Source organism: Lathyrus oleraceus, chromosome 2, assembly GCF_024323335.1.
Source record: "Lathyrus oleraceus cultivar Zhongwan6 chromosome 2, CAAS_Psat_ZW6_1.0, whole genome shotgun sequence".
NCBI lineage: Eukaryota > Viridiplantae > Streptophyta > Magnoliopsida > Fabales > Fabaceae > Lathyrus > Lathyrus oleraceus.
In genome coordinates this window covers 21,260,701-21,275,228 of record NC_066580.1, presented here as the reverse complement: position 1 = coordinate 21,275,228, position 14,528 = coordinate 21,260,701, and the positions used below count along the sequence as shown (strand labels likewise).

General features: G+C 40.3%; 1 non-coding gene across 1 annotated transcript; it reads right to left on the bottom strand.

Moving 5' to 3' along the window:
- Positions 1-5,265: 5,265 nt before the first annotated feature.
- LOC127124690 (small nucleolar RNA R71) lies at positions 5,266-5,372 on the bottom strand. Its single transcript, XR_007804150.1, has one exon. It is a non-coding gene; the product is annotated as a small nucleolar RNA R71 (small nucleolar RNA).
- Between the last annotated feature and the right edge of the window lie 9,156 nt (positions 5,373-14,528).

Genomic DNA, 14,528 nt, shown 5'->3' with positions numbered 1-14,528 from the left:
TGAAAATGCCATGATATGATATGCATGGGTGGAAGACTTTTTACTTCTGAATTTATGTGTTAGGGACACGGTGAATCCTTAACAGGAGATGTCATGCCAGACAGACCGATCCGTAGGGAATACTGATAGCCCACAGAAAAACAGACAAAAAGGGTAAAACAACTCGTTGGGGATAACAATCCTGTTGGAGAGTCAGACACACACTGGAGAGTACTCAAAGTGAAAATTGATAAATGACACTTAGAATACAAGAGATTTCGTCAGTAAGTTCACGCATAACTTACTAACAACTTGAATATATATTTTTTAGACAAATCCCACAACAGGTTCATACATGACCTGACAACACTGGAATAATCAAAGAAAACCAAGTTCTTCAAAAATAGGTTCAGACATGACCTGATAATGTTGGAATAAAAAGTTCAGCAAGAGGTTCATACATGACCTGACAATGATGGGGAATATCAAGAAGTTTTGACAGTAGGTTCAAACATGACCTGGAAACATCCAAAAATTCAAAGAGAGTATATCAATAAGTTCATACATGACCTGATGACAACTTGAACATTCTTGACAATATTCGGATATTTCTCCCAAGAAAATCATCCGATTAAAAATTCTGGAAATTACGGTCAATGAAAGAGTCAAAATGACAACTTTCTAGGAAGTGCTGGGGCCAATAGGATAGAAAACTTTATGTAGGTGCCAACAAAAATTGGACTTATACCATAAATATAGGTTACAACCCTCCTCAAACAAATTAGTGTCAGTTACACTTGGACTTCAAGGGCGCTGGCGACGACCAGACTTAAAGATACCATTCACAAATGGATTTGACAGATGCTGGTGACAACCAGACTTTAAAATGATACCAGTTACAATTGGATCTGACAGATGCTAGCGACAACCAGACTTTAAAAAGATACCAGTTATAACTGGATTTGACAGATGCTGATGACAACCAAACTTTAAAAGGATACTAGTTACAATTGGATTTCAAAGGTGTTGGGGACGACTAGACTTTAAAAGGATACCGGTTACAACTTGATTTCAAAGGTGCTGGTGACGACCAGAATTTAAAAGGATACCAGTTACAACTGGATTTCAAAGGTGCTGGTGACGACCAGACTTTAAAAGGATACCAGTTACAACTGGATTTCAAAGGTGCTGGTTGTAGCGGGGTATTCGTTACCATTGGAGATATTGACTAAATCCAAGGTAAATCATACAAGTCGAGTCGCCACCGCACTTCTATTTATCCAAAGGAATGGTTAGAAAGCGAACAAAAACCTAAAAGTTTTATCAAAAACTAGTAAAAGAGAGTCAGAGATCTGGGTAAGGGGGTTGGTTATGCAATGGGAAGGTGTTAGGCACCCAAAACATCCTAGGTACTCCTAGGGAGCCCTTTTCACATTTTGTTGTAAGGTTGGTATTTTGTGAAAATTGGTTTGTGCAAACAGGATTAAAGAGATGAGAAGAGAATATACAAGTTATTTACATTTTTGTGTTTGGATGGATGAACCCATTGCCTACGTACCATCTTAAAAAAGATTAGGATCAAAACCTCGTAGTTCGGGGTAAAAATCTCAAAAATGAGTGAGTGGATTGATTGGTTCAAAAGCCTTGAGGTCTTTTGTTATCCAAGGGAGAAAACTCAACCTAAAACCACAAATCCACCATGTGAGGATAACTTCAACATGCTAGTGAGGGGTTAACCCTATAATAAGCATGGAAGACTCATTCTCCATCACTAAGGATATAGGTGAGTATTACATCTACCACAAAGATAACTCAAACCTAATAGCTAAAGGTTATGAAAAAGTTTTGATTAGAATGTGGCCATTGAAACCACAAAAAGGTATTTGGATGGGTTACATTTTGTAGGTGTTTAATTGGCTGCATTATATGGTAAAACACTAGCTGGATTCTAATGTCTTGACTGATGTCATGACATGGTGTGTATGTGTGACTGCATTGTAGGTTAGAATATCTAACTGTACTCTGATGTCTTGACTGATGTCATGACACACTTGAGTAGTTACTACAGGATGAGCTAATACAGGATTTATTGAATGTTGTGACATTCATCCCTGTCAGCAGATACTAAGGAATAGAACAGCTGGTGTTCTGTTAGAACTTAGTATTCATTTCCAGTCTGGTTATCAAGGAAATACCAGACCTGGCATAAGGCCTACTGACTGAATGTCAAACTGGATGCTATGACATTCATCATTGACAGCATATACTGAACAATAGACAGAGTGGTGTTCTGCTATACTTCAGCATATTTCTTAGTCTGTTCTTCAAGAGGATAACAGAACTGACTTAAGGCCAAATGTGTAAATGTCAAATTGGATACTTTTACATTTATTAATGTAAGCTGTTACTGTAGTATGGTCATTTTGGTCATATACAGGTCAGCAAAATTGTACAGTCTGTTTTCTGGAAAAACAGACTTAGCATATGATCCTTGATGTCAAGCTGAATGTCGTGACATTCATTCCTGACAGCATATGCTATATTGTAGGTTGTTCAGTTTTCTGTTTCAGCTTTTTCTCAGGCTATTCTTCAGGGATTCAACAGCTGAGAGAAAATCCAGGAAATCAACAACCAAGCTACATTTAATGAACCTAACAAATAGCCTATTTGTTAGTAACCTAGATGTGGAATTTAGGGGAACTCGCGTGACCTTAAATTCAGGAGAATACAAGTGCAAAGGCCCAAGTACTGCAATATAAAAGGAAGTCGTTCCTTCATTCAGAACTGGGGATTTTGAGGCGTGAAGAGTTAGTGTGTCCATCATACTTCACTGTTGTATTTTTGTGAGTCTTGTATTAGACATATCTTGTAAGCCAAGTCATTATCACGTAGATGATTGCTTTGGCATAGGGTGTTCATTGAGTTGTAAGTGTTGTGTCGCTCAAAGCTTTTAAGCGTGAGTGCTGTGTATCTTGATTAAAGCTGTTAAGCACAATCAAGAGTTGTTTGAAGTGTGACTTCAAAATTGTCTTTAATATTGATTAAAGGTAGTAATCACTGAGGTGATTGAGGGGGAGTGAGTAGGAACTCTGATCTTAGAGTAAGATTGAAATTGCATTGGGTAGGGATTAAGTGACGAGTTGTAAACGGGTGAGTTTAGCTTTGAATTAATGATCACACTAAAATTCACCGTATTTCTGACTCCGATTTCGCATGCATTCTTAGCTTTTATTGTTGTTTTGCTTTGTTATTTCTTTGTTTTCTTATGTTTTCAGGTTTTTATAATAATCGGAGCTTGAATCGGGAAAAGGAGCGAAAAAGGAGTGAAAACGGGCGAAAACCTAGAAATTCAGCGTTTTGCACTTACGGCACCCACCGTGGCGGGCGCCATGGGGTTAGCCATGACGTGGCCACGTCTCAAGACCACTCCTCAACCGTCAAGACCCACGATCCCCACTCCATCATCCCCTGTAGGGACCATGGCGGGCGCCATAGGCCTGTGGCGGGCGCCACAAGGCCAAAATCAGTAACCTCCACTTTTTAGTGGAGGGGCGTCCCTGTCATTTCATGCTTTCAGTTTTTACTATAAATAGGACCTTAGATTTTCGTTTTTCTTCATCCAGAATTAGAATTCTCTAGGCATATATCAGTTATAAAGCAGTTGCCATTCCACATCGGGGTGCCTCTGCAATCGAGTGATCGAGTCTGTAATCTGTCTGTGGTTCGAGTTTTTGGAGCACTCTGGAGGAAGTTAATCCTGCCGCCATTTTAATTCAAGTTCGTATTTTACTTTTATTTATTTCCTGCACTCGCACATTTACGTTGTTTATTTCCTGCACTCGCACATTTACGTTGTTTATTTCCTGCACTCGCACATTTACGTTGTTTATTTCCTGCACTCGCACATTTACGTTGTTTATTTCCTGCACTCGCACTTTACTTTGTTTATTATCCGCACTCGCTTTAAATTACTTTTATGAAAAACTATAAAAAGAATATTTACTTTATCATGTCTAACTAATTCTATAAAGGTTAGAATGTAAGGATCGTAATTAAACCAGTAATCAGTATAATTGTTCGTGGAAACACCTAAGGGCTATTTTATCTTTCAATTCAAGTAATTGTTTTTAACTATTTCAAAAACAGCCAAAAGCGCTTTGTCTAGTTTATTAGGAGATTTTAGATTAAAAAGAAAAGAGATTTTAAAACGATTTTCGGACGCGTTAGGAAGTTTAAACTCTGGTTCGTAAGAACCTCTTTTTGCTAAGAAGTCCAGGTTAAAATACTTTTCAACTTAGTTAAGATACTATATTTCTTAAAAATAGGTTTACTACTCTAACGCAGTACGCACCTTTTTATCCGTGACAATAGGAGGGGTTGATTAGAGAGTACAACTCGGTTCTGAATACGCGAAAGCGACAGTTCCTGTTAAATTAGTTCTTTTCAAAGGAGAAAACATTGCCCATAAGTAGTTCCACTAACAAGTACTGGATTATCATTGATTGCGTGAATTACATTCGAGCCTGTCTTTATTTATTATTTAAAATTATAATTTTATTTACCATTGCACCCTTATTAAAACCCTTAAAAATAATTGCCTTAGATACACACCATAACAACAGGTTTGATAGATTGACACTTGGTCTCTGTGGATTCGATAATCTTTTATATTACTTTGACGTGATTCGTACACTTGCGAAAAACACGCATCAAGTTTTTGGCGCCGTTGCCGGGGACCAATTTCGTCAAATTTCATTACCCTGTAGTTATACCGTTTAGACTAAGGTTGTTACCCACCGGTCAATGCGAAAGACTCGCAGTGCCGGAAGTTTAGTAGACCCTCTAGCTGAACCTGAACGTTACGCTCGCGCACGTTTATTTTTCCATAGGAATAGGATAGCTATGGCCGAAGAACAAAACCGAAGACCTCTTAAGGACTTCGCCCAACCATCAAACGAGGAACCTAGTTCCAGTATAGTAAACCCCGTTATCCCAGCCAATAATTTTGAACTTAAACCATCCCTGCTGCAATTAGTGCAACAGAGACAATTCTCAGGTCTCGCTACTGATAACCCAAACCAACATTTAAAAAACTTTCTTCAGTTAGCAGACACCTTTAAAACCAATGGAGCTTCTCCTGAGGCGATACGCTTAAGATTATTTCCCTTTTCCCTCAGAGATAAAGCTCTATCATGGTTAGATTCCCTTCCACCCAATTCAATAACAACTTGGAATGACCTTAGGAAAGTTTTTCTTGCTAGATATTTTCCCCCAAGTAAGACCGCTCTTCTTCGAAACCTTATAACTAGATTTACCCAACTCCAAGGAGAGTCGTTGTTCGAAGCCTGGGAGAGATATAAAGAACTATTAAGAGCATGCCCACACCATGGCTTAGAGAATTGGCTAATCATCCAAACCTTCTATAATGGACTTCATTATAACACTAAGATGACCATCGACGCTGCCGCTGGTGGCGCACTGATGAATAAACCTTACCCTGAAGCTAGTGCCCTTATCGAGGATATGGCCCAAAACCATCAATCATGGGGAGTAGAACGAGCGACAGTGGAAAAGAAGGAAGCCCAAGGAGGAATACATGAGCTAAGCTCTATAGACATGATGCAGGCTAAAATGGACGCGTTGGCCCTTAGAGTCGAACATATGTGTACAACTCCGAATACTGTAGCCGCAGTTTCGCCGAATTGTGAGATATGTGGAACGCAAGGACACCAATCCGCCGAATGCAATCTGTTAAATGAAACCAACACTGAGCAAGTGAACTATACCCAAGGGAACCCATTTTCTAACACATATAACCCTGGATGGAGGAATCACCCAAACTTCTCCTACAAAAATAATAACCCTATTCAAAATACCGCACCTCCGAGACAACAAGGTTACCAAGCCCCTAGAACAAATCAACCTATGCAACCTGTACCGCCAAACCCGAGCTTTGAAGAAATTGTAAAAGATTTCATCGTTGCTCAAAAACAGAAAAACAAAGAGTTCATGAACCAAAGCGTCCATGTTAACGAACTAATTACCCAGTTAGGAACCAAGGTTGATCAAATCATTACTCATAATAAGATGCTTGAAACCCAGATCTCTCAGGTAGCGTTAAACCAAGCCCCACAGACTACCCCTGGAGGACAGTTCCCTGGACAACCTCAACAAAACCCGAAAGGGCAAGCTAATGCCATTACTCTACGAAGTGGAACCGCTTATAAGGAGCCTTTAAACCCTAGATTAAGTGAGCCTGAAACTTCTAAGAGGAGTGAGGAAAAGGAACCAGAGAAGCCTGAAACCCCGGAAAGTCAAGAAAAAGGAGAAGAACCTAAAAATAAAACCTATGTACCACCACCGCCATACAAACCACCAATACCATACCCTCAAAGATTAAAGAAAACCCAAATCGATAATCAATATCAAAAATTCGTTAAGGTTATAGAAAAACTTCACGTAGAAATCCCCTTTACAGAAGCCATCACCCAAATACCTTCTTATGCTAAGTTTCTCAAAGACATACTTACGAATAAACGTAGACTTGAAGATCCGAAACCCGTGGAATGTAATTCTATTTCCGAAGATAGGTTAGCAAAGAAAGATAAAGATCCCGGAAATTTTTCCATTCCTTGTATTTTAGGGAATCATGTCATCGAAAAAGCTTTTCTAGACTTAGGAGCTAGTGTGAGCTTAATGCCTTTAGCAGTTTGTGAGAGATTAAACTTAGGAGAATTACAACCTACTAAGATGTCGCTTCAATTAGCCGATAGATCCGTTAAATACCCTATAGGCATACTTGAAGACGTCCCTGTTAGGGTGGGTCAGTTGTTTATACCTACTGATTTTGTTGTCATGGACATTAAAGAAGATGACGACATACCAATCCTCCTAGGTAGACCGTTCTTATCGACTGCTGGAGCCGTAATAGATGTTAAAAAAGGAAAACTAACTTTTGAGGTAGGTGAAGAGAAGATAGAATTTATATTGTCAAAATTTCTTATGGCACCTGTGATAGGAGATTCTTGTTATGCCTTAGATATCATCGAAGAATGCATTAGGGAATTAGAACAAGAAGAAGAAAATAAATCTATAAAATTGCCATCAACCCTTATTTTGGAAGATGACAATTATAAAACACCCTACATTGATGATAACCTTCACGAATGTTTATCTCTTACCCCAGATCCTATGCCTTGCCCTATGAAACCGACCGTAAAACTTAAGGAACTGCCTAAAAACCTGAGATATGAATTTCTGGATGAAGATATGAATCGTCCAGTTATAGTCAGTGCTACCTTAAACCAAAAAGAAACCGATCAATTATTAGAAGTTTTACGTAGGTACCCCTCAGCCTTAGGATATAAGATCTCTGATCTAAAAGGAATAAGCCCATCCGTATGCATGCATCGGATTTTGCTTGAAGAAGATTCAAAACCTTCCAGAGAACACCAACGTAGAATAAATCCTATAATGAGTGCGGTAGTTAAGACTGAAGTTCTTAAGTTACTAGAGGCAGGTATAATATATCAGATCTCGGACAGTAAATGGGTGAGTCCCGTGCATGTAGTACCCAAAAAGGGAGGCATCACAGTCGTACAAAACGAGAAGGGCGAACCTGTAGCAAAAAGAACCGATGGAGGTTGGCGTATGTGCATAGATTATAGAAAATTAAATAAAGCAACTAGGAAGGACCATTTCCCATTACCATTCATAGATCAAATGTTGGAGCGCCTAGCCAGACACTCTTACTTTTGTTATTTAGATGGATATTCAGGATTCTTCCAAATACCTATTCACCCCGAAGATCAAGAAAAAACTACCTTTACATGCCCAGTTGGAACTTTTGCCTATAGAAGAATGCCTTTTGGACTTTGTAATGCTCCTGCAACTTTCCAACGCTGCATGATGTCTATCTTTGCTGATTATTTAGATGGAATTATGGAAGTATTTATGGACGATTTCTCAGTTTGTGGATCAGATTTCAAAAATTGTCTTGTCAACCTTGAGAAAATCCTGGAGAGATGTGTGGAGGTAAACCTTGTGCTAAATTGGGAAAAATGTCATTTCATGGTCACCGAAGGGATTGTTTTAGGACATATAGTTTCCGAAAAAGGTATAGAGGTAGATAAAGCAAAAATAGAAGTCATAGAGAATCTAAAACCGCCGAAGACTATCAGGGAGATAAGAAGTTTTCTTGGACATGCCGGATTTTACCGACGTTTCATCAAAGATTTCTCCAAAATAACAAAGCCCTTAACTGGTCTTTTAATGAAAGATGCTGAATTTATCTTCGATGAAAAATGTACTGAAGCATTTAATCTTCTGAAGGAAGCTCTGACTTCAGCACCTATAATGAAACCCCCTGATTGGTCAGAACCGTTTGAGATAATGTGTGACGCCAGTGATTACGCTGTTGGAGCCGTTCTAGGTCAGAGAAAAGATAAGAAGTTACATGTGATTTATTATGCCAGTAGAACCCTAGACGCTGCACAGCTCAATTACGCAACAACCGAAAAAGAGCTCCTAGCTGTAGTTTTTGCAATAGACAAATTTAGATCTTATCTAGTAGGAGCCAAGATTATAGTTTATACCGACCATGCTGCCATTCGTTACTTACTAAGCAAAAAGGATGCCAAGCCTAGGTTACTTCGATGGATTCTATTACTGCAAGAGTTTGATTTGGATATCCGTGATAAGAAAGGCACTGATAATGTGGTAGCTGATCACCTATCTAGGCTAGAATACCTGAAACCTGATCCAGTTCCCATAAATGACGATTTTGCCTATGATAGACTGATAGCCCAACTAGAAACCATTGAAGAAGATAACCCAGACCCTCATGAGTATTTTCAAAAATCCTTAGCCATAAGTGATGTACCTTGGTATGCAGACTTTGTTAATTATCTAGCCGCTGACATCATACCCCCTGATCTAAACTACCACCGGAAGAAGAAGTTCTATAGTGATGTGAGAAACTTCTATTGGGACGAACCATTTCTTTTCAAGAGAGGTAAAGATGGCATTTTCCGCCGTTGTGTTCCAGAAGAAGGGGTAAATAATATAATTGAGCATTGTCACTCTGCACCCTATGGTGGACATGCAAGCACATCTAAGACCTACGCCAAGATTCTTCAAGCTGGCCTATTCTGGCCTACTATGTGGCGTGATGTCCATGCTTTCATTGTCAAGTGTGATAGATGCCAACGCACAGGAAATATTTCAAGACGTAATGAAATGCCGTTAAGAAATATCCAAGAAGTAGAACTCTTCGACGTATGGGGTATAGACTTTATGGGACCGTTCCCACCATCTTTTGGAAATCAGTACATCTTAGTAGCTGTTGACTACGTGTCTAAATGGATTGAAGCTATCGCCGCACCCACAAACGACACCAGAGTAGTCATCAAATTATTCAAAAATTATATATTTCCCAGGTTTGGAACACCCCGTTTAGTCATAAGCGATGGAGGATCGCACTTCATATCGAGAATATTTGATAAACTTTTAAGCAAGTATGGAGTTAAGCATAGAGTAGCAACACCATACCACCCACAGACCAATGGACAAGTGGAAGTATCTAATAGGGAGATAAAACAAATCCTCGAGAAGACTGTCTCTATATCTAGAAAGGATTGGTCACAGAAACTTCAAGAAGCATTATGGGCCTATAGAACCGCTTTCAAAACTCCTATAGGAACAACCCCTTATCAACTGGTCTATGGAAAATCATGTCACTTACCTTTTGAATTGGAACATAAGGCCTATTGGGCCATCAAAACTTTGAATTTGGATTACTTGACAACTGGTGAGAAACGTATCCTTGACATCCACAAATTAGAAGAGCTCAGACAATCTGCCTACGAAAATGCCATCATATACAAAGAAAGAACAAAAGCTTGGCATGACAAAAGAATCATAAGAAGAGACTTCAAAATAGGCGATCCTGTTCTCCTGTTCGATTCTAGGTTACGACTTTTTCCAGGTAAACTCCGTTCGAGATGGACTGGCCCTTTCGAAGTATCTAAGATCCTGAGATCCGGTGCTATTGAAATCAAGAACCAGACATGTAAACCGTTCATCGTCAATGGACAGAGGTTGAAGCCCTACGAAGGAGGTGACATCCCGACAACATACACCTGCCATACTCTGAGTGATCCACCATATCCTTCCAATGATGTTTAAATATCGGTCGTCGAGCTAATGACGTTAAACAAGCGCTGCATGGGAGGCAACCCATGGTTTTTCTTATTTTTTGTACTTTTTATTTTTTACTTTTACTTTATTTTGTTTATATTATTATTATTATGTCAGGACTAACGATTGAATGTTTTATGTGCTTTCAGGACTTGTTTGCTAACCTTGTACAGAATGCAGAACCCTGATGACATGCACGTGGCCTTTAGAGATGATGCACAGAGAGAGCGTTACTATGTTCACATGAGACGCCCTATGGCTCCTACCAGGTACCCTGACCATGACTGCATGGATGCCTTAGGGATAGAGCCAAGCGTCAGATTTTTATGCCATCAACTCCAGTGGGAACAGTTTGACTACAGGAACAACACTTATAGGAACTTGACTCTTGAGTTCCTCAGCTCGTTTCATTATGACCCCTGGGCTGGACCCGATGGACTCGCTGTTTTCAGGTTGTTCGGGATTGACTACTCATTCTCTCACAAGGAGTTTGGTGATTTGCTAGGTTTCCAGACTACTCCTGATGCTATTCCAGATACACCGATGGGGTATTTTATGAGCAGAGAAGTGGAAAAGTTTTGGACTAAAATATCCGGCGGAGGGAGCCAAGATCCTTCTACCCAGTTTTCTCAGGTAATCCACAACCCTGCATTGAGGTACTTCCAGATGATTCTAGCACATTCTTTCCTAGGTTTTCCAGATACAGAGACACTGCTAAGTGAAGAGGAGATTTTCCTACTGTTTTGTGCGACTCAGTCTCGCCCTGTTGCTTGTGGCAACTTTCTGTTAAAGGGCTTGGCTAGTGTTGCCAGATCATCCGTAGGCATCATCCATGTCGGTGGGATTGTTACACAGATTGCTACTGCATTGGGTCTGTCTCGCAAGTTATTGCACCTCAGGACCTTCTGCTTCTACACCACCCTGGATATTGATTTTTGTCTTGATAGAGGACTGATGAGGAGGGTTTTTTTTGAGCCCAACATGTTTAGACTGCTGATCGACGGCGAAGCGATACACTATTTCACATTACCAGATCAGCTGATGACCAGTGTCCATGATCCTGAAAATTGGAGTTATGCTCTAGAGGGTTATGGAGAGACTGTCGAAGAGCCGAAATCGCCTCCCGCCGCTGAGTACACTCCTACACCTCTTACTCCCCAGATCACTGTTATGTCTAACAATTTGTCTCTGCAGCCACCTGACCTACAAACACAGATTTATGAGCTCCGTAAGGAGACTGCCCTGCTCAAGCAGGAAGTGGCAGACTTAGAGTTACAGATGCAGGTTTCTGATCTCACTCATGCCTCAGAGACCGATGCTCTACATCAGGCGATTGAAGAGCTTCGGAGGGAGATAGCTGAGTTTCGTGGATCAAGCCAGGAAAAGACGCCTACCACATGACTCATTCTACCCTGACAGCATTACCCTAGTATTTTATTTATCGCATTTCCAGACATATTTTACTTTACTGCAGCTTTTATATTTCCATGCACTCTGAATTTCTTATATATATACATATTATGCACTAATGTTAACTTTTTCTTTTTCTTTTGTTTCTTTAATTATTTTATTTTTTGTCGTGCAAAGAAAAAAATATATAAGACAAAAATATTTTCATTTTTGTCTTTACAAAAAATATGCAAGCCTCAAGCCTTGAAAAGAAGAAGAAAACGCTATTCAGACCCCCCGGAAAACAAAGGTGCAAGAAGGCCCAAAAGGAGGATCCAAAACCACAAGGCCCAGGAATTGGCCTTGTGGCGGGCGCCATAGGCCCTGTGGCGGGCGCCACACCGTACCAACAACAAGTACGGGGCTGAATCCCCATTTCCACCATTTTCATCCCTTTCTTCACCAAAAACCCATTTTTCCAACCTTCCAAATCCTCCTTGAACCCCATTAAAGCTCCCTCATTTCCAAAATACCCACCATCCATAAAACATATCCAACATCCATTTCCATTTTCATCCATCAAAAAAACCAAAAAAATCAAAACTTTATCATTCCCTCATAAACCACTTTTTCTACCATTTTCACTACCTAAGGAGCATTCAACAATGGAGTTCAACGGATTTCTTCTTCGTGATGGAAGACCGGGCGAAAGGCAACGGAAAATTATTCAGAGGCTTCAAAGTCGAGAAATTCTCTCGACTAGGTACGTTGACGATAACTGTCTGTATGCTTTGGGTATTTATCATAGTGTTTTTAATTTATTAGAATTTCTAGGCTTGCATAATATTTTCATTAATCAGGAACCTACCTATGAGCGACTGACAACTGAGTTTTTGAGTTCTTTAATATACACTGTCAGTCCTAACACTGCTAGCACTGTTGGTACTGTTATTTTTAGACTGTTCGGAATTGAGTATGAATTCAGTACCGACAATCTAGCAGGTTTGTTAGGAATCCCTCATAGGGAAGGTGCAATTTGTGAGGCACCTTTGGATGCGGAGTGGTCGGCCGAGGTATTTACCTTCTGGCAAAGGCTTTCAAGTTCTTCAATTAATTCTTTCGAAGGGATACTTGCGTCGACCATTCACAACCCGGCCATAAGAGTTTTTAGACTTCTTTTGGCATGTACTATTTTTGGCCGGGAAAGTCCAAACAAGGTAAATGCTCGTGAACTCCTATTTTTGCAAGGATGCCTCACTAGAACCCACATCAATCCGGTCCCGTTTATGCTTGCTCATATGACTTTATTTACTAACAAAACAGGACCGATTGTTTTTGGAGGGCTTGTTACGTATATTGCTCGGGCTCTTGGCCTGAACGATGAGATAGCTACACTTGAACCACTACCTCCTCGCACAATTAATTTAAAATTTCTGAAAGACATGAAATTGTGCCGAGCAAGGAGAGAAGGTGGTTATGAGTTGATGGTTCATGGGGTAGCTATCCCATCTGTTGCTTTACCATGCAGTAGACGTACTGATGTACGTGATGAAAGGAACTGGACCTATGATCTTAATGCTCCACGTGTTTTGGGTCCACTTCCTCCTAATATTCCCAATGGGGAGGCACATGACACTGATGATGAGTATGATCGGAGAGAGCAGTCTCCCATCCCTCACATGTCCCCCCATCGTCCTTCACAGTCACACACCGCACCATCTTCCTCTAACCCTGTTGCAGGTACTGCTCCTGGATTCCATGTCACCGAGGAGATGTGGCGTGATATGACAGCTAGAGAAGAAAGGCGTGATGGCCTTCTCTCTACTATTTCACAGCAGCTGACGGACAATATGAGCTTCATGCAACAATCGCGATTGGTTTCGGATCGTGCCTATAGCAACGTTTGCCGTACCTTGAACGATATCTCATTAGAGCAGAACCGTCAGAGAGAGTTCAACAGCCAACACTACCAGCTTGTCGAGGCCACTCAGGGTTCCATCTTAGGTAACCTTCGAGAGGTTCGGAGTGCTCAGGCTGCTTTATCAGCACGACTCGACCGGAGGGACCAGCATCGTAGTAGATCCCGTCGTTCCAGACCATCACATCAGGACGGCGAAGGCACCAGTGCCCCTCCTCAGTAGTCTTTTTCAGGTTACCCCCCTTATCTTATTTCGAAACATTGGGGACAATGTTCGATCTAAGTGTGGGAGGGGATTTTATTGCTTTCTGTCATTTCCCTTTTTAGTTAATTATTTCCTTTCAGTTATTTCCTTTCAGTAATTTAATTTTCTTAGATAATGCATGAGTCTGACGAGTCACCAGTATAGTGTCTTTTTAGTTCATCTTCATTTTTTCCCATTTCCTTAGCCTTACCAGAAAATTTTTAAGAAAATGATGTTGTTTCACATGTTTTTTGGGCTTTGGGACAGGTTTAGATTAGGATGTAGTGACCTAGGTCAACTTTTTGAAACATCAGAACCATTTTAGCACCATAGACCTCTTGAATATAGGAATCACTCCTAAACCCCACCATCTTGGCCTTTACTATCATTTTAAAAATTGTCCTAAGTAGTTTATCTTAGCAGTCAGCTCCGGCTTAAGCATGCTCTACGTAGGGGGCCGATGAACATAAGTGAATGATCCAGTGCTAAAAAAAAAAATAAAAAAAAAAAAAAAATTTTGCAAGTCACCTATTGTTAGTTGGTTCAGAGGTATCTGGCACTGAACTTGGTAGGGCGGATTACGATCCGATCCCCCGCAGCTACATTTAGGCGAAATAAAACAGGTTTACACATGCTTATGTGCCAGAAACCTTATGTTATGGATCAGAATCACTAACCGGTCACTCTACTATGAAGCATGTACAGATAACGGGCTTAATGTGATTGCGCCTGAATGAAAAGGACACAAAAAGATGAGAAGATAGGCCTAGGTATTGTGGGATGATATGGAGTGGTTAATAT